We start from the raw sequence: 19,196 nt of genomic DNA on the forward strand, positions 1-19,196 counted from the left end.
CATTTAGTTCAATGGTACCAACAATAACAACAGAAGCAGACATCAGCACAAGCTCAGTAACTTCTGTAGATTCTACAACACACACAAGCTTCACCAGCACACCCTCAGAAACAACTCTTCCAACAGCTACACAACTTACCATTACATTTTCCTCTCCATCTACAACTGATTCAACAACAACACAAATTAATTTAAGCACAACTTCTGAACCTGTATCTACAGGAACACAACCAGGTGTCAGTACAACTTCAGTAGGTTTAATGGAACCAACAATAACAACAGAAATAGGTACAAGCTCAGTAACTTCTAGAGATTCCACAACACAACAGAACCCCATCAGCACACAATCCCAAATGACAAGTCTTCTCACCATAACACAATCCTCTATCAACACTGTGTCTCTGACAATAATGACTTCGACGACCTCAGAACCTACAACAGACTTTTCCACAATTGCAACTGTTTCTGCAGGAATGGAAGGTGTCACCCACACAGCTTCGTCAACTACAAAGGAAGCAGCAACAACAAAAATGCCTGATATGAACACGACCCTGGCAGCTTCAGCAGATTCAACTGTTTCCACAACAGCACCACCAAATATCACCGCGACACAAGGTGACGTGAACACAAGCAGCCCGAGTGTGCTTTCGCCTGTGACAACAACGCAATCCCAAATCAACATAACTACAAACCTCTCCACGATAATCCAACCTGACAGTAGTCCATTCTCAGGAGCGAATACCTCTGAAGCAACACAACCCATATTAAACCCAAACACAGAGGCTGCAAACGCTTCCACAGGAACTACAACAACCAAAGCTCCCACTACAGCACCCACCCCAGCCACCCCTGAGGTATCACTCAAGTTCACAATGGATCAGGAGTTTAACGAGGACCTCAAGAATTCCTCCTCCCAACGCTTCATACAACTGGCGAAAGAAGTAACGAGACAGGTAATATTGAAATAGATATAGTTATATATTAATTTATGCAGTACGACACCACCAAAGTTTCACCAATACAAGCGTTAGTGGTGATTTCCCATACTGTAGGTGATACTGCTGCTTCTTTGAGATGTTATTTTGGTGTTACAGTCTCTACCTCTGCTCTAGGAGGAATTTTTCATTTGCCTTCTTTTTTTTGCATGTATTTTTTTCCTTCTTCATTTTCATTCTTATTCTTTTCTTGCTTTCTTGTTGCAATTTATCCAGTCTTTATTGTCTTGACACATCTTCCATTAGCAATAAGACAGTGAAGACTTTGTATTTGTTTAAGATCCATGACACTTGCACCCCCTCCATTTTTCCAGCTGGATTTGATCTATACAGCACAGTTCGGGGACAGGTTCAATCGAACTGAGGTCAGAAGTTTTAGGTACGTAAAATACAGCATCTTTCTGTTGACGCAGGTTTAAGCTGTATTTTTATGCATTATCACAAGAATGTAAACTCAAGACTGAGTTTTTCTCTGTGTTATGTGTTTTTTTTTTCCAATTCTTCACATAATTTCTGTACTTGGTAGTGATTCATATGCGCATTCGCATAACCTGAATTTATCCTGCCTACTATTCAATCTAATATGGTTATATCACCAGACTTGTTGTCCATCAGAGGCCCACGTGTTGAAATAATTTGCAAATTAAAGTTCAAAAGTATGAATCGTAACACTGAAAGTGAAAGACCAGTGAAACAGCACACTGAGAGCTCCTGAGTGGCTCCCGAGTGGGTCAGATGATAGAGTCAGGATGTGTCCTACTGCCCACCTTTGGAACTGGCATGTGAACAGCTGACAATAACTCGGCATTCACACCTGCTGAATGGAAACAGGGATGGTAGATTGACGAGTATAGGACTGTATTGTGGAAAATATTAGCGAATAGCTAATAGCTAATTTTATACACATTAAATATATATGTAAAATAAATTATATTGTCACAATGCTTGGCCAGGACTGTTTAATGATCTCCCCTGTGTGTTTGGGTGTTTTAGTAACGGGTCGGTGGTTGTGGATGCTGTGCTGATATTCAACAACTTAACCTCAGTTCCCGAGACCAGCGATGTGGAGCAGACCTTAATAGCAGCTGTCTCCTCCAACTCCTCTGACTTTACCCTCCCTATCAACACCACCAGTATTGTGGTTACAAGTAAGATACACTTTGACATTTCCTATTAATTCACATCTAATGCAACACTCTGGCTCTCATCAGTTGATGCTAGTTTTCTAAATCTCATGGTTATGTGCTGACTTGCAGGGGCTGTTCAGAGCACTACAACAACCACAACTACACAATCACCTCCTGTACTGACAGCTGTAACCTCTTCAAGTACACCTATTTCCTCAACACTAGCAACAACTGAAGCCCCATCCAGACTGACCATGGCAACCTTGGCACCAACTTCTAAAACATCAACAGCTTCAGCACTGACTGCTGCACCAATTGCAGCTTCTGTGCAACCAACTGCAGCTCCTGTTGCACCAACTGCAGCTCCCGTGCAACCGACTGCAGCTCCCGTGCAACCAACTGCAGCTCCTGTTGTACCAACTGCAGCACCAACTGCAGCTCCTGTTGCACCAACTGCAGCTCCTGTTGCACCAACTGCAGCTCCTGTACAACCAACTGCAGCTCCTGTACAACCAACTGCAGCTCCTGTGCAACCAACTGCAGCTCCTGTTGCACCAACTGCAGCTCCCGTGCAACCAACTGCAGCTCCTGTTGCACCAACTGCAGCTCCCGTGCAACCAACTGCAGCTCCTGTTGCACCAACTGCAGCTCCCGTGCAACCAACTGCAGCCCCCACTGCTCCCAGTACAGCTGTCCCCACTGATCCACCAAGCACAGGGGAAGGAACCATGGGGCTTCAGTTTAGACTGAACCGGCAGTTCACTCAAGAGCTCTCAGACCAAACCTCACAGGAGTTCCAGAATCTGGCAAACAATGTGACCACTGAGGTAATGTAGAATATGGTTTGCATACAGACCCTTTCACTAATTTCATACATGATTTTATATAACAATCATTTTTTTCCCCTTCATGCAATTCTCTGTTTGGAATCAGCAATTGTTCATTTGGCCTACATCACCATGACCACCTTGTGCAGAACTGCTAAAAATAAAATAAAAAATGAGTGCTAAACTGAAAATATACTTGCACACAGCTAGTGACAAGGCACACAGTGCACCACATTTGGGTGGCCTCTCATTGGACGATAGATATTACTCCACTGATGTCATCCAACCAGCTCCCAGGCACCTGAGGTGAATCGAAAGGTGTTGGAGAGAGGTGAGGCAAGGAAACCCTAGTCAACCTACCCACACAAAGTCAATTTGTTCCATGCCTGTGGGGCTGAAGACATGACTGTATTCAATCCTGGGCTGTAGGGTTCAGCCTCCACTCAGGCTGCGCACCTTGCTGACTGAGCCACTCAGGATCCACATATAATAATCTTTTGCTCTGTTTTCCTGTCTGTGATGGTTTGATGTATCTTCCCTTTCAAGTTTCACAGTATTTCTTTTTTCATCCAGGTGAACACAGCGTACAAGGCCAGTTTCCCCTCAACATACAGGCGATCTAGAGTTAATTCATTTTGGTGAGTGTGCTCTTTGATCTTGTGTAATAAATTCAACAAACCCTTGGTATCTACATAGGGTACAGGACTTAATTTACTTATTTTGGACAAAATAAAGATCATGATTATGATCAGAATATGAGTGGACAATACTAATTGATAAATAGGTGGGTGATAATGGTGATTCTGTTAGTAATGAGTACAGCAACAAGGAAAGTATGATGATGATGATGATGATGATGATGATGTAGAGGGGGTTATGGTGCTATAAATGACAGTGGTGTTTACAAGGACGATGATTAATAGGCTCTCCTTTGTGGCCTGTTTGTCCCCTGCTTACAGGAATGGGTCAGTAGGGGTTAACATGACCCTGATATTCAAGAACCAATCAGTGGTCCCCAGCACAACCTCTGTGGAGAACGCTTTGAATCAATCACTGAGTACAGGGCAGATCTTCCTGAATATTATTGTAAGCAGTATCATTGCAGGTAAGGAGAAGGATGCAGACCGGTTGTTTCATTTTTACAAAATTATTAAATTATTTACCAGTAAAACCGGATAAGTATCTTACTCAAGGGTACAACACCGGCACCCCAGTTGGGAATCAAATCATAAACGTTTGTGTTACATAGACACATACACATGCACACACAAATAAGGTTGAATTGAAGAAACAAATAGGTATAATCTCTAATACCCAAAATGCATTAAGATGTCAAAAACCAGCTGCTGAATTGTTCATTGAGTATTGTTGTTACAGGTGAGCCGACCACAACCACGCCCTCTGCACCGACAACCTCGTCATTTGGTCCATCTCTAATGAGGAAATCCCACTTTTCTTCCCTCTCCCTCTCCATGGTGTTCATTTATTTAGCAAACCTCCTCATTCTGTAGGACAGGCAAAAACATACTCATAAAATCCAATACAAGAGGCAATACCTGATCTTTTTTACATGCCATATTCATACTACACTACATTTAAGAGTGTCTGATCTGGTACTACATACAAGAACCTTGTAAGTGATTGAGGTTAAAGTAAAGTAAAAGTGATCAGACCATGATTATAATGTTGTGTGCAAATATGGTTAGAAATATCACAAACATTTCTGCAGCTTGTTACTGCTACATGCTCTGGAATGCACTCATCAAGCACAGAATCTGAAACATATGTTGTAAAATACAGTAGACCAACATATTTTGCATTTTGTTCCATATATTATTATAAAATGTATTTTCATGTGCACGATGACATATCCATACACAAACCTCCATGAATATAGACACATAGCTATTCTGTTTTGGCTGTTGAGTATTTCTGATGTCCCTGTCTGCCCATCTCTCTGCATGGCCCAGGAGGCAGGGATTAGTGAAGGCTGCTTCTTGCAGGGAGTACGTACCCTAACTGGATCCAGTGGGGGGGGGGGGGGGTGGCAAAAAGAACTCAGAGGTATACTCTCTGCGTAAGAATTCCCAAACAAGAATACCTTACAGAAAAGGTTCTGGAATCAGCAGAATGTAACCAAAATGTCTGATGATTTATTACTAGTCTGTAGTAAAATTCCTCTGCAGCTACGTTGATGCTCACGCACGCGCTCATGCGCACACACACAGAAACAGCACACAGCTGTTTCTCTGTGCTGGTCACACGCAGGAGCCAGTCTGACCTGTTCCCCCCCCCGGGACCTCCCCCTCCCTCTGTCTCTTTCTCCATCTCCCTCTGTTCACCTGCACAGAGGCCTGATTTATAAGAAGGAAGTTTTTTAAATATGTCTGGGTGATGTACGTGAAGAAGGGGTTCTTTAGTTAGATAAAGCTTTTTAGATTTAATTATGCAGATTTTTTTTTTTTTTTTGCTCTTTTACACATGCATATGTTTACAAAGCTGTTAATCATCTTCTGTTTCTTCCTGTTTATTTATATTCAATAAAAAGCTTTTAAAAGTGAAAACAAATAGGTCTCAACTTGTCAAGATTCAAGACATTTTAAAGATGTGTGTGTGGCATCAATTTGGACGAATAAAACACTGGGTTGTGACATTAGGTGTCATTTTGACAGTGATCAAGCCAGTTTCATACTCCAAGAAAATGAGATAGTGATGTTCAAACATTCATTGAAAGACATCTCGTCAACTCTAAATTACATCAGGTGAAACAGGAGGGTCAAGGCGATGATGCTGTTCATATTTCAAAAAAACTATTTCTGCCTGAATGCATGAGAGGGTTCAGGTCTGGGAATTTTATATTATCTGAAAATTATCCAGGTCTTATTTAGTTATTTTAAACAAAGGGCTATAGAAGAGTTAATGTACTGTAGTATGCAGTCACTGTATCTCTGCTGTACTGTATTAACCCTCTCTCTCAGTGCAGTGTTAGTGTGCTGTAGTGTCTAGTTAGTCACTGTATCTGTACTGTACTGTGTACTACATTACATTATTACATTAGTTCACATTACATTTAGAAGATGCTTTTATAGAGACTGACTGAGTAATTTATCCATTTATACAGCTGGATACGCTGAGGCAATTGTGGGCTAAGTACCTTGCTCAAAGGTAGAACAACAGTGTCCCAGCGCAGAATCAAACCAGCGACCTTTTAGTTACGAGTCCAGCTCATCACTGCACCACACTGCTGCCCGTATTATGGTATGGTACTACAAATTGCATTAATATTTTAAAACTGCAACAGTAACAGTAAAAGCAGTGTGGCTAGTTTCCAAACTGATCCCTAACAGTGGGAACCAAGAACTCCGCTGCCCACAGCCTCCGTGGAGACACTGCAGTGGCTTGGTGTGCCTCAGGTGATTGGCTGACGGCTTCTGTGGAATGCAGCCAGACAGGCTCTGAGTCACTCATGCAGTGGGGACGGGCATTCCCTCAGCATCCCCAAAATTTCAGTCATGTCTGGAGGACATGGAGGTATGCCAAACTCGCTGTAGCAGCTGGTGAACTGGAAACAGAACAGACAGTAAAAAAAAAAGAACCTGTAAGTTGATTCTAGTCTGTCACACTGATTTATTTTTTGTCACTTAATTTCCAAACCATTTTCCAGATAGTATAATTAGTATTACCACCGGCAGAACATTGTTTCATAAAGTTGGGTCTAGTTCATTAAGGGGACACGCCAAAAAGTTAAAGCCCAATAGTGCCAAATCTGAGCAGTATTCAGATACAGGGTGTGCCGTGCCAGCCTGTAACTAGTTGGATGAAGTACCCTCCCTGCTAATTGCCACTGTTACAAAACACTGTAGGCCCGTGCGCATGAGAAACGCTTGTTAATCAACACACACGGAAACACATTTTAAAAACACAACCAGCTAAGACACATATTTTTTTCTCCCGTGTTTTCTCAGTTGCATCCCATGTCTTGGTATTTGTGAACGCTACAGGATGTGCGTGCCAGTTACACAGTAATCATATGATCTGTCCCACCTGGGACAACAGGTTTACCCGCATTGTCAACTGGGTTTACTCGCGCTGACCTGCAAAGTTACTTAGCTTTCCTGATTGAATGGCCAGACAGCGATCACTATGTCTGTATTTTGATTTGGACACTCTTTGCTTTGTACTGCTTACATTGTGCAGTAGGTTTACTCAAACTGACCTGCAAAGTTACCTGGATTTCTTGCTTGACAGCAATGGCCAGACAGCGATCACTATGTCTGTATTTTGATTCATACATGCCTCGCCTTTGTACTTCTTACAGACAGAAGACATGCTGCTTCGTCATGGATACCTTGTCAAGGATCCAAAACAATCAAAAGTCTTGATCAAGTGATGGTTTTTTTTCCTTCCCTTTTACGGAACTTAAGTGTATTTTCCTTTTTAAGTTCCTCTTAAGGAATATGAAATGTTATACAGGTTATTGTTGTGTCAGTCAAAGGGGATTTTCAAGTAGATGTAGTGACTCAACAAAGGTTTGTGATCAATAAAATCTACAACCTGAATTACGCAGTTAACGTTTACCTAGCAAGCTGAAGCGGCCAGGACTGTAATCAGTGAACCAAATCAGGTTTCTGGCTGATGTTATTTTCACATTCTCACTGATTCTACTGATTTGTCAACTTACCACTGGGATGTCCTGAATTTTAAGATAGCCCCCTGTATTTCCAGTAGAAAATGCACCAATCCCACACACATCTGACCTGCAGCGGGGTAGGGCCCGGGGGGGGGGGGGGGGGGGGGGGGGGGGCACTCCCCTGTCAAGTGACACCAAAAAGCTGGAAACTGGTCTGGATGAGGATAATTTAAGCATGAGTTTTGCGCTAACTGATTACACTGCCATGCATACACACTGGAAGATCAATGTTCTCGCTTTAAATGATGTAAACTTGAGGCAATGAGCCAACCATGATCCTGCTTCTCACCAGCTTCTAGAAAACGAGGGAGCTCCCTACCAGGCATATATTACAACAGCAGGTGTTTCATAATCTTAGACCCTTAAAATGGTGTTGGATGGTGGACATGGAGGAAATCAGTCACTTCTAATAAGAAGCTGCACAGATTTTTTTGCTTTTCCCCCCTTTAATGCAACCCTGTCTTGGAATCCCGAGCTGTCTATTCGACATGACCTCTGACCTTGCTTAGGAGCACCGTGTTGACATGCAGTGCAGTCCTCTGACGCACTGTCACACGGTTATTTTTGTGCTACAGGTGACACTGTGCACCACAGTGGAAAGGCATCGGAGGACAGGCGCTAAACCACTGATGTCACCTGAGCAACTCACAGGCAGACGAGGAGGCCCTGGCAGAACAGCCTTCCCACCTCTATCCCCGGTGGAACAAAGCCAATTTGTTCCGCCTCAGTGGACACCCAGTCATCATCAACAAATGACACAGCAGGATTCAAACCTGAGATGTAGGGTTCGGTCTGCGTGCAACACAAATGCATTTCCACCCGAGTCACTCAGAATACAAGCTGCAACGCTTGCCTGCCCCATATTCAACCTGAGTTGTGGACTGGAATTCCAAGAATGGTGGAAAGCGGCATTGACTGACAGACAACTTGCCCCCTATTATAATGTCATTAGAAACAGTTTATTTTTTTTAAATGGTGCAAAGGAAGAGCATTTTTTTTCCTTCTCTATATCCTTTAAGGTAAATAGTCAAATTCTTTCATGGCAAAATTAAAATAATGTAACAGATACGATACTAGTTAGCATTTATGATGAGATAAAATTAACTTTGTACTTATACTTACTGAGATATAAAGATGTGGTTGTTCCATTCCTTTACTCGACTAGCCAGCTGTTACGAAACAAAAAGGTTTGTTTTTAAATGTAGACAGATGAATAAAAAAAAAAAAATTCATACCTTTCATTTTTTTCAACTGAGGCAGTTATGGTAACAGATTTGCTGCCTGTAGCCACCCTTTTCCCGTGATTACAGTTCAGTGTGAATCATAATGTATACAGTGGAAAGAAATGAATGGTATTTTTTTTCCATACAGTTATCACTCTCACACTTGTGATCATAATCAGTTGCAAATAGTAGCTGCGAATGCAAGCACAACAATGCATATAGTATATAGTATGAAAGTATGAAACACATCATTTAGATCACTGACTTTTATTTGGCTTTTCATCCACAGACCCTTATTTTGACAGGGATACACATTATTTCTTTAGTATAAACTATGTGACTGGCTTTAATGGATGGCCAGGGAGAGATGGGAAGGAAAATTGTAGAGCCTTTCCTTCTTCTGTTTGTGTTAACTAAAGTAGTTACTATTTCCCAATAGTTTTGTACTTCTGGTGAAGTACTGTAATCCTGGTTCCTCTTCATAAAGCTCTTGGATTGTGACCTACAGTTACATTACATTTACGCTCTTATCCAGAAACACTTCCAGCACAATAGAACATAGTGTATCCATTCAAGTTAAATGAACCCAAACATTTGAAGAGCTCACATAGAATTCTCATCCCACGTGTTATTGGCTAGCTATTATGCACAGTAAATACGCCATGACAATTTGATGTTTCTTCAATTTTTTTCATTCTTCTGTTTGTGTTAACTGAAGTAGCTACTTTTCCAGTAGTTGTGTACTTCTGGTGAAGTACTGCAATCTTAGTTCCCTTTAATAAAGATCTTGGATTATGAAGTTACCCATGGCCTTACACTAAGCAGCAACCCAAAGATTTTAAGCGCATAGCATTCTCATCCCAGGTGTTACTGCCCAGCTAATTATGTATAGTACATACACCATGACAATTTGACTTTTTTGAATTTTTTTTAACACTTCCTTTGCCTGAGGGGGACCATGGCCCGTGTGGAGTGGAAGGGGAAGGGTATGTCTTTACCTGGCCATTGTGGTTTGATGGGCAAGAGTGACAAAACTTGTCATACAAGTCAAAAAAAAAATCCTAAACATTTTATCTTTCCCTACAGAGAGATAGCCCCCACTCACACCACCACCATAAGAAGATACGTTAAGGCCACTTTGGGCAAAGAGCCAAGTGAGACCCACAGAAGGATACAAGCTCTTGCACCTGCCCCACACCATCCAGTCTTACTTGTCTGGATAATCCTGGATAATTTGATAATTCACTTATTTGGATAAAGGAAACAAAAAAAACGGTAAGTTTTCTTGATGACATTCACAACCAGTTTTCATTCCTATATTATTAATGGCAAGTACATGTGTTGGTGAGTGTGTGTGTGTGTGTGTGTGTGTGCATATGTGTGTGAGTGTGTGCGTGTGCGTGCATGTGTAAGTTACAATTTCATTGTTTCATTGATTTATTTTGAATTATACTCATTGTAATGCATATATGCACAAATTTTTTACTATTTTTTTTTAAAGTACAACCCATGGTGACATTTAAAATGGTTGCACTTTGAAACTTCGTACTTTCAACTCACGTTTATTTGTCTAGCAATAGGAGTGAAACACATAAAACTAGTTATTGAGCACTGAGTATTGAACTTCAACAATGCTAAAATTGAATGAGGGATTAGATCAGATATTAAACTGAAATTAGGTCAAGGGTCCAGACACTGCTGTTGTATCAGAAATGGAATGTGATTTCAGTACACGGACTATTCCTTTGCATCCCCTTGCTACAAACCTTGCAGGTCTCCTAAATGTTTCGCACCCACGTTTCCCAAACCAAAGTTCGTCTACAGTGATCCATTTACGATAGTTATCATCATGCTGCACGTCCATACTAGGATCATACAGTTTAGCTGATTATAAGGCGGGTCTGCGGGCTGCTTTACCAGGTTGCCGAACGGAAGCCTGATATATTACAGCAGAAATCAGCAATTAAGAACGATTAATTATAAAATAATTAGCCATTTACATTACAATACATTCATTACATTACATGCATTTAGCAGATGCTCTAATCCAGAGCAAATTCCAGCCCAATAGAACATACGTGTATCCAGTCAAGATGAATGAGCAACAGACCAGGCTAACAACACTCGTAAACCAGTGAGTGTGAGTATAATTAATCAAGGAAGAAACCAATTAGGAAATGGAACCAGGACAAGGCACTGCAGAAAGGAGGAAAAGTCTCTGAGGAACAGTGGGACAGAACAGAAGGCATGAATGGAATATGATTACAATGGTTCAAAAATACCTATTGATGTTATAAGGCTTTAAATGGGAATGATGTTACATGGGTGCAAATTGATTTTATAACAATTTTATTTTCCTTCACATGCATCGCACAATGCATACTCTTGTATTGTTTGGTGCAGTGGTAAATGTCCAGCTATGTAAACAGTCAACATGCAAAAAAAAAATGTAAACCATGCAAATGGCTCTGAATAAAAGCAACAGCAATCCTGTCACCTTACACACACTCACTGCAGGTTTCCCACACCTTTTTGCGACCTGAACAATCCCTTTGAACTGAAACAACTGCTCTTTTGTCGAGGGATGACTCGTCACGCTGGTTTCCAAAGCTCTTGCCGGAGGGAACTTTGACTCTCATATTTTAGTGAATCAAAATCGGATGGAAAAAAACTACTTTCTCATATGACCTGATAAAAGTGAGAGACAAAACTATGTATTTAGCTAGCGAGATTGGAGTGCGTACAGTATGAACGTATCCCCACAGATCTCCCATAGATTTATGGCCAAATACACAGCTCTACATCCCCTCCATCCTCTGTCTAAGAGGTCAGATTTGGTTACAAGAGGTTCTGGTGCTAATCAATGGCGTACCTTTGATGGGAATTGTGGACAAGTTGTTGGCCTTTTCCGACACCTAACACAGCCACCGAGAGCAACTTCTCCGACACATTTTTTGCAAGATCTGATTTGTGAGGGGCTAGTAGAACGGGCCAAGGCAGAATTTCCTCATTCCTGCAGTGAGACTATGTGTTTGTAGCATCCCACAGCAGACTGGCTTGCTGGCACCGTGCCAGAGTGAGCTGTCTGGTCAGCAATAATATGACTTAAACTTCCAATAAAGCGAGAAAAGACGTCTGTGGCACAGCAGCTGTTTATATGAATTATATGAATATTAAGTTATATTACTGGCATTTCGCAGACACTTTTATCCAGAGCAACTTACACAGGTTGCAATTTTTTCACATCCATTTACAGAGCTGGATATTTTCTGAGGCAATTCTGGGTTAAATACCTTGCTCAGGGGTACAGCAGCAGTGCCCCTGCAGGGAATCAAACCAGCAACCTTTCAGTTTTGAGCCCTGCTCCTTACCACTATGCTACACTGCCCCCCCTTATAACGCATTACATTATCAATAACACTGTTTATAAATGTAAATCAAAAGGTATTAATGATACAAAGATGACATTACTTATTAATACGAAATAATTTGAATCTGCAGAGACCTGAGGGTAAAAGAAAGGGAAGATGTCTATTTTCATCCTTCTCATCTTGATGGCAGGTGAGTGACATCATAATTATGTCATTTGAACATCATAATGGCCTCATGAACACTTGGACATATTACCTGGATATGCACGACAAATAAACTAGGAAAAAAGCTACCCTGACACACGTCATACACATTGGTGCACATTTCCTTCACCAGAGGTGATGGTTTCAAATGAAGCATTTATGCAGTTGGAGAAGGTCCTCAAGTTGGAAGGTTTAAGTCATGATTATTATTTATGATCTGTTCACATTAGATGAACATGTACAGTCAGTCAATTGCAATGTTAAACACCAGTCTGAACAGATTAGCGTAGCCCTCTTTTGTGGGTCAGGGGGCTTTGTCATTAATGTCCATACTATCACACCATGCATACTAAATCATGCAAGGTGCAGGGCTCATTCAAGGTTGTAGAGAACCATAAACACTGTCTCCAGGAACTCTTTTAAAAAAGCCTTCCGCCAGTACCGCATCCAGCCAAGAAGCATCCAGCACAACCAGTTTAAAAAAAAATTTTCAACTTCCTCCTCTTTGACAAAATTTTTTCCAATCTGTAGAAATGCTCTGAGACACGGTTATAATTTAGGTTGGATGCTAAAGGGCCAGTTCATTCAGGTAATGCCAAAAAGTGGAGAACTATTATAAACAATGTTTAACATGCAAAATATTATATGTAATATATGAAAAGATTTCTTATTTTTTATTTAATTCCTCTCACTATTTTTTTTGGGTTGGGGATAAAAGTATGGTACACCACTGAACGGAAGAGAACTTACTATACAGGTTATTATCATTTTAATAGAAAGTATCAGCATAATATATTCATCACTCCGGCACTACTGTACTTAAATTATTGTGTAATTGCAGCTACAGGCAATGTACTACATGGAGAAATAGTATGGAAGAAATCAAATAATTTATTGTAAAAACACTACACCAAACCACAGAAAAACCAGCCAAAGCCAAGCCATGGTAAACCAATTCCTCATAAAAAGCATGACCCCTGCTCTCCAGCCACACACTTGCATTTATTTAAGACCATCAGAGGCCTAAGTGTAGCTAGTTAATCAATTCAGAGATTCACACACTTACAGAAAACAGCATTTCCAATTTCACAGTTTGATGTCAAAACTGAATGAGAACTGGAATGAGATCTGTCTGTTGTTAATATGTCTATTTGAAAAGACCCCGTAAACACAATTTTACACAAATGTTTAACACATCCCACTAACGTTTCAGTTTTTGGGGATGCCATTTGTCCCAGAAACAAAAACTTCCTGAAAATCCAAAGCATGATCTGACCAAACAATCAAAATTTTTAATCTATTACTTCCTCCAACATAATGGCTGTACCATGTGATCTACAGGTATGAGATTTGCTAGAAGCATACCTCCCATAGTTTCCTAGAAATCTGTGGTTTATAGCAGTAAGGATGTTACAACCATCTGTGGCATATAAAAAATATCAACAACAATAATACATGCTTGGCCTCAAAACAACCTTTACACAATTGTTTACAAAATCAGACCATATCTGGAACTGACATAATGTTGGTGAAAAATTTTCAGTCAGTTTTTGTCAGTTTTGTGTGTGTGTGTGTATATTTGTTTCTACAGGGCAAGTTGAAACCTTTTCAGTAACATCACATATTCCTACAACACCACAATCCAACACCGAACCAGCTTCAGTGCACACATATGATGTCACGGCAACATCCGAACCTGGTGTCAGCACAAGCCAAGCAACACCAGGTACCTCAGCATCCTCACAACCTGGTATCCACACTACCTCTGGAGCCCCAGATTACAATGGAACAGAAAGTCAGCATGTCAACACTACCTCAGTGACTACAACTGAATCAACAGCCACAATCCAAGCCAATGCCCACATAAGCCTAGCAACTGAGAATTACAGTGCAACAACGATTCAGTCTGGTGCCACCACACCAGACACCACAGCTGGTTCTACAAAAGCACAATCCCCTTTACCAGCCACTGTACTGCCTATGGTGGATTTCAAAACAACACAAGCAGACAGAGATGCAACTTTGGAAACGGCCACTATTTCAATGCCAGCACAACATGGAACCAGTGAATACTCATTAAGCACAATGGAATCAGTGACAGCACATCCTGATACAACAATCACATCACCTGCCACTACAGTAACCTCAGCTCCTGCAGGGCCGAGCGCAATGCCAACTGCAGCTCCTGCAGGACAGAGCACAGCACCAACTGCAGCTCATGCAGGACAGAGCGCAGCACCAACTGCAGCTCCTGCAGAACAAACTGCAGCTCCTGCAGGACCAAGCACAGCACCAACTGCAGCTCCTGCAGGACAAACTGCAGCTCCTGCAGGACAAACTGCATCTCCTGCAGGACCAAGCACAACACCAACTGCAGCTCCTGCAGGACAAACTGCAGCTCCTGCAGGACCAAGCACAGCACCAACTGCAGCTCCTGCAGGACAAACTGCAGCTCCTGCAGGACCAAGCACAGCACCAACTGCAGCTCCTGCAGGACAGAGCGCAGCACCAACTGCAGCTCCTGCAGAACAAAGCACAGCACCAACTGCAGCTCCTGCAGAACAAAGCGCAACACCAACTGCAGCTCCTGCAGGACAGAGCGCAACACCATCTGCAGCTCCTGCAGGACAGAGCGCAGCACCAACTGCAGCTCCTGCAGAACAAAGCGCAGCACCAACTGCAGCTCCTGCAGGACAAACTGCAGCTCCTGCAGGACAAAGCGCAACACCAACTGCAGCTCCTGCAGAACAAAGCGCAGCACCAACTGCAGCTCCTGCAGGACAGAGCGCAGCACCAACTGCAGCTCCTGCAGAACAAAGCGCAGCACCAACTGCAGCTCCTGCAGGACAGAGCGCAGCACCAACTGCAGCTCCTGCAGAACAAAGCGCAGCACCAACTGCAGCTCCTGCAGGACAAACTGCAGCTCCTGCAGGACAAAGCGCAACACCAACTGCAGCTCCTGCAGGACAAAGCGCAACACCAACTGCAGCTCCTGCAGAACAAACTGCAGCTCCTGCAGGACAGAGCACAGCACCAACTGCAGCTCCTGCAGGACAGAGCGCAGCACCAACTGCAGCTCCTGCAGAACAAAGCGCAGCACCAACTGCAGCTCCTGCAGGACAGAGCGCAGCACCAACTGCAGCTCCTGCAGAACAAAGCGCAGCACCAACTGCAGCTCCTGCAGGACAAACTGCAGCTCCTGCAGGACAAAGCGCAACACCAACTGCAGCTCCTGCAGGACAAAGCGCAACACTAACTGCAGCTCCTGCAGGACAAAGCACAGCACCAACTGCAGCTCCTGCAGGACAAAGCGCAGCACCAACTGCAGCTCCTGCAGGACAAAGCGCAGCACCAACTGCAGCTCCCGCAAGGCAAACTGCAGCACAGACTCCAGCACCAGCTGCATCACCTGCCACTACAGCTCCCACCACAACGACCCCTGCAGCTGAACCTGAGCTATCGCTGACATTTAAACTGGAGCTGCAGTTTGAGGAGGACCTCAAGAATTCCTCCTCACCAAAGTATAAAAGTTTGGAGAAGCAGCTCACAACACAGGTAAACTTCATCTTCATTGTATTTCATCCATGAAATACTGCCAAAGACAGTATTTAAAACAAAGCATGACTGTTACCTCTGCTGCCTTCATGTGAGATACTGTTCCTCCAGTAAAATGTTTCTACTCCAGCTATACTCAAGAAAAAATCTAATGTCTTTCTGAGTGATTTAAGATATTAAAACTGGCATAGAAAGGGCTTTAAATGTAAGTCTAACATTGACACATTCATTCCGTTAACTCTTACCCTTTCTTCCATCTTTCTGTCTATTTGACTTTTTTCTCTTCCACATAAGCTTCTTTTTTATTATCTTCACCATTCTTCTGATCATTTCCCCAATCCCAGTTTCCTCGTGTAGCGAAAGGCGAGAGCAGTCACCCCACCCGGCCTCGAACCCGGGTCTACGGGATACCAACCATGCGACTTTGACCGCAACGCCAAAGAGCCAGGCTCATTGGCATAGCAGTCAGAGCCCATACTCAACCGTAGTGACGACACCCCGTCACAACTTGTCACCACAATTTGAAATTCTGACCACGTTTGTGTTCTCTTCGTAGCTGGATACAGTTTATTCTCAACAGTATGGTGACAGTTTCAACAGAACAGAGATTAAAGGCTTCAGGTAGGTGCAACATTGACATTTACGTCTGAGATCCCTAATTACTGTCAGAAAACAAATTAAATATGTAGAGTATATATGGTAAATAATAAAACATTACATTTTGTTTCAAGGATTGATGTAGTATATTTAATATAATAGTAATTTAAGTGTGAATATTGTTAATTATCCCTGATAAATATTATCAGTGTTTGTGGAGCGCTGTTTAATGATCTCCCCTGTGTGTTTGGGTGTTTTAGTGAGGGGTCGGTGGTTGTGGATGCTGTCCTGATATTCAACAACTTAACCTCAGTTCCTGACACCAGTGATGCGGCACAGACCTTGATAGCAGCTGCCTCCTCCAACTCCTCTGGCCTCACCCTCCCTGTCAACACCAACAGCATTGTGGTTACAAGTAAGGTTTCATATACAAAGTACTACCTGATTCCCTGTTATTCTCTCAGGGTTTCATATTGAACGAGCAAAGATACTTCACAATACAATGGAGACATCTCCTGACGTACAATCAGCCCATACTTTTCCGCCATTTTCTGTTTGGCTTGTGCAGGCTACACTCTTTCTCACATTGTGAGAGTTTTTTTTTTTTCCAAATCTCAGTATCATATTTTATTCAAAGCTATCTCAACATACAACAAAACAGCACTTAGGAGAAAACAAAGCAGGAATATGCACTTGATCTTCATCTTACGAATGCTTTTGATGGTTTGCTTTTTGTTGTTTTTTGCTACGGCGAACAACAAATCATAATGACGCGTTCAGGTCTATCTGCTTTTGTTCCTCTCAGCTTCCTTAGTGGCGCTGACAATGACATGAGCCATGTTTACGTGCTTAGCAAGCAAATTTAAACAGTTCTTTACTGCAGTCAAGAAGAGCTGATCACGGGATCCCGAGTGTCTCAGCCAGCACGGTGCTTGTCTTGACTGCAGGCTGAGCTGCGTTCTGCCAAAGATAGGGGCAGGTAAATTGGCCAGGGTTTACTGGTTTCACCGATTTCACCGATCTGGTGGTCGTCCAACTTATTCCAGCGCTGCCAGGAGAGAGGCACCTCTCCTCCAATGATCACCCACTCTATTGCAGGGTTCTCTGTGACTTGCGTTGTGAACAATTGCCATTGGCCGCATGTGAGTGTGTTGGAGGATCGAATTCATCTCACTTTGGCACTCCTGCCCAAGTGCAGAGCTTGTCATGATGAGACAAGGCGATTGTACACTTGATGATTCCAAAATGTGGTTGTGTGAAAGAGGAAAAACATGCGAAAATTGGATCAAAGCCAATAAGGTTCAAGCACCTTTAGTATTTCATTAGGAGAGACAAGCGTAGTATACAATCAGCAATCACAAAACATGGTTACATAAAGGGGTAATATGCAAAACAATTTACCAAAATAATAACACATCACATATTGTTCGATTGTATCTGATAATCACTTGTCTGCTTTCAGAGACCATTGACACCACTGTAACAGCAGCAACAACAGTGACCATAACTCCTGCAGGACCAAGCACAGCACCATCTGCAGCTCCTGCAGGACAAAGCGCAGCACCAACTGCAGCTCCTGCAGGACAAAGCACAGCACCAACTGCAGCTCCTGCAGGACAAAGCGCAACACAAACTGCAGCTCCCGCAAGGCAAACTGCAGCACAGACTCCAGCACCAGCTGCATCACCTGCCACTACAGCTCCCACCACAACAACCCCTGCAGCTGAACCTGAGCTATCGCTGACATTTAAACTGGAGCTGCAGTTTGAGGAGGACCTCAAGAATTCCTCCTCACCAAAGTACAAAAGTTTGGAGAAGCAGATCACAACACAGGTAAACTTGATCTTTAGTATTTGCATTTAGTATTGAGGGCAAGAGCCCTCAATACTAAACACACCTTGTCACCACGGTTTGAAATTCTGACCATGTTTGTGTTCTCTTCGTAGCTGGATACAGTTTATTCTCAACAGTATGGTGACAGTTTCAACAGAACAGAGATTAAAGGCTTCAGGTAGGTGCAACATTGACATTTACTTTTCATATCCACATGTACTGTAAGAAAACAAATTGAAGTATGCATGGTAAATAATAAAACAGATTTTCTTTAACATAGTTTTTTATATATATGTTTATAGTTTCAGTGTAAATATTATTAAATGTTCCTGATGAATATTATGAGTATGAGGACTATTTAATGATCTCCCCTGTGTGTTTGGATATTTTAGTGAGGGGTCGGTGGTTGTGGATGCTGTACTGGTATTCAACAACTTAACCTCAGTTCCTGACACCAGCGATGCAGAGCAGACGTTGATAGCAGCTGTCTCCTCCAACTCCTCTGGCCTCACCCTCCCTATCAACATCACCAGCATTGTGGTTACAAGTAAGGTTTCATATACAAAGTACTATCTGATTCCCTGTTATTCTCTCAGTGTTTCATATTGAAGAAGCAAAGATACTTCACAATACAATGGCGATATCTCCTGATGTGCAATCAGCCCATACATTTCCAGTATGTAAAGTTATGTACAGCAATATTCTTTTACACTCTTGAGAATGCAGATTTTTTTTCCCCTCAGTCTCAGCATCCTCTTTTATTCAATGCCATCT

This window comes from Megalops cyprinoides, chromosome 22, assembly GCF_013368585.1.
Source record: "Megalops cyprinoides isolate fMegCyp1 chromosome 22, fMegCyp1.pri, whole genome shotgun sequence".
Lineage (NCBI taxonomy): Eukaryota > Metazoa > Chordata > Actinopteri > Elopiformes > Megalopidae > Megalops > Megalops cyprinoides.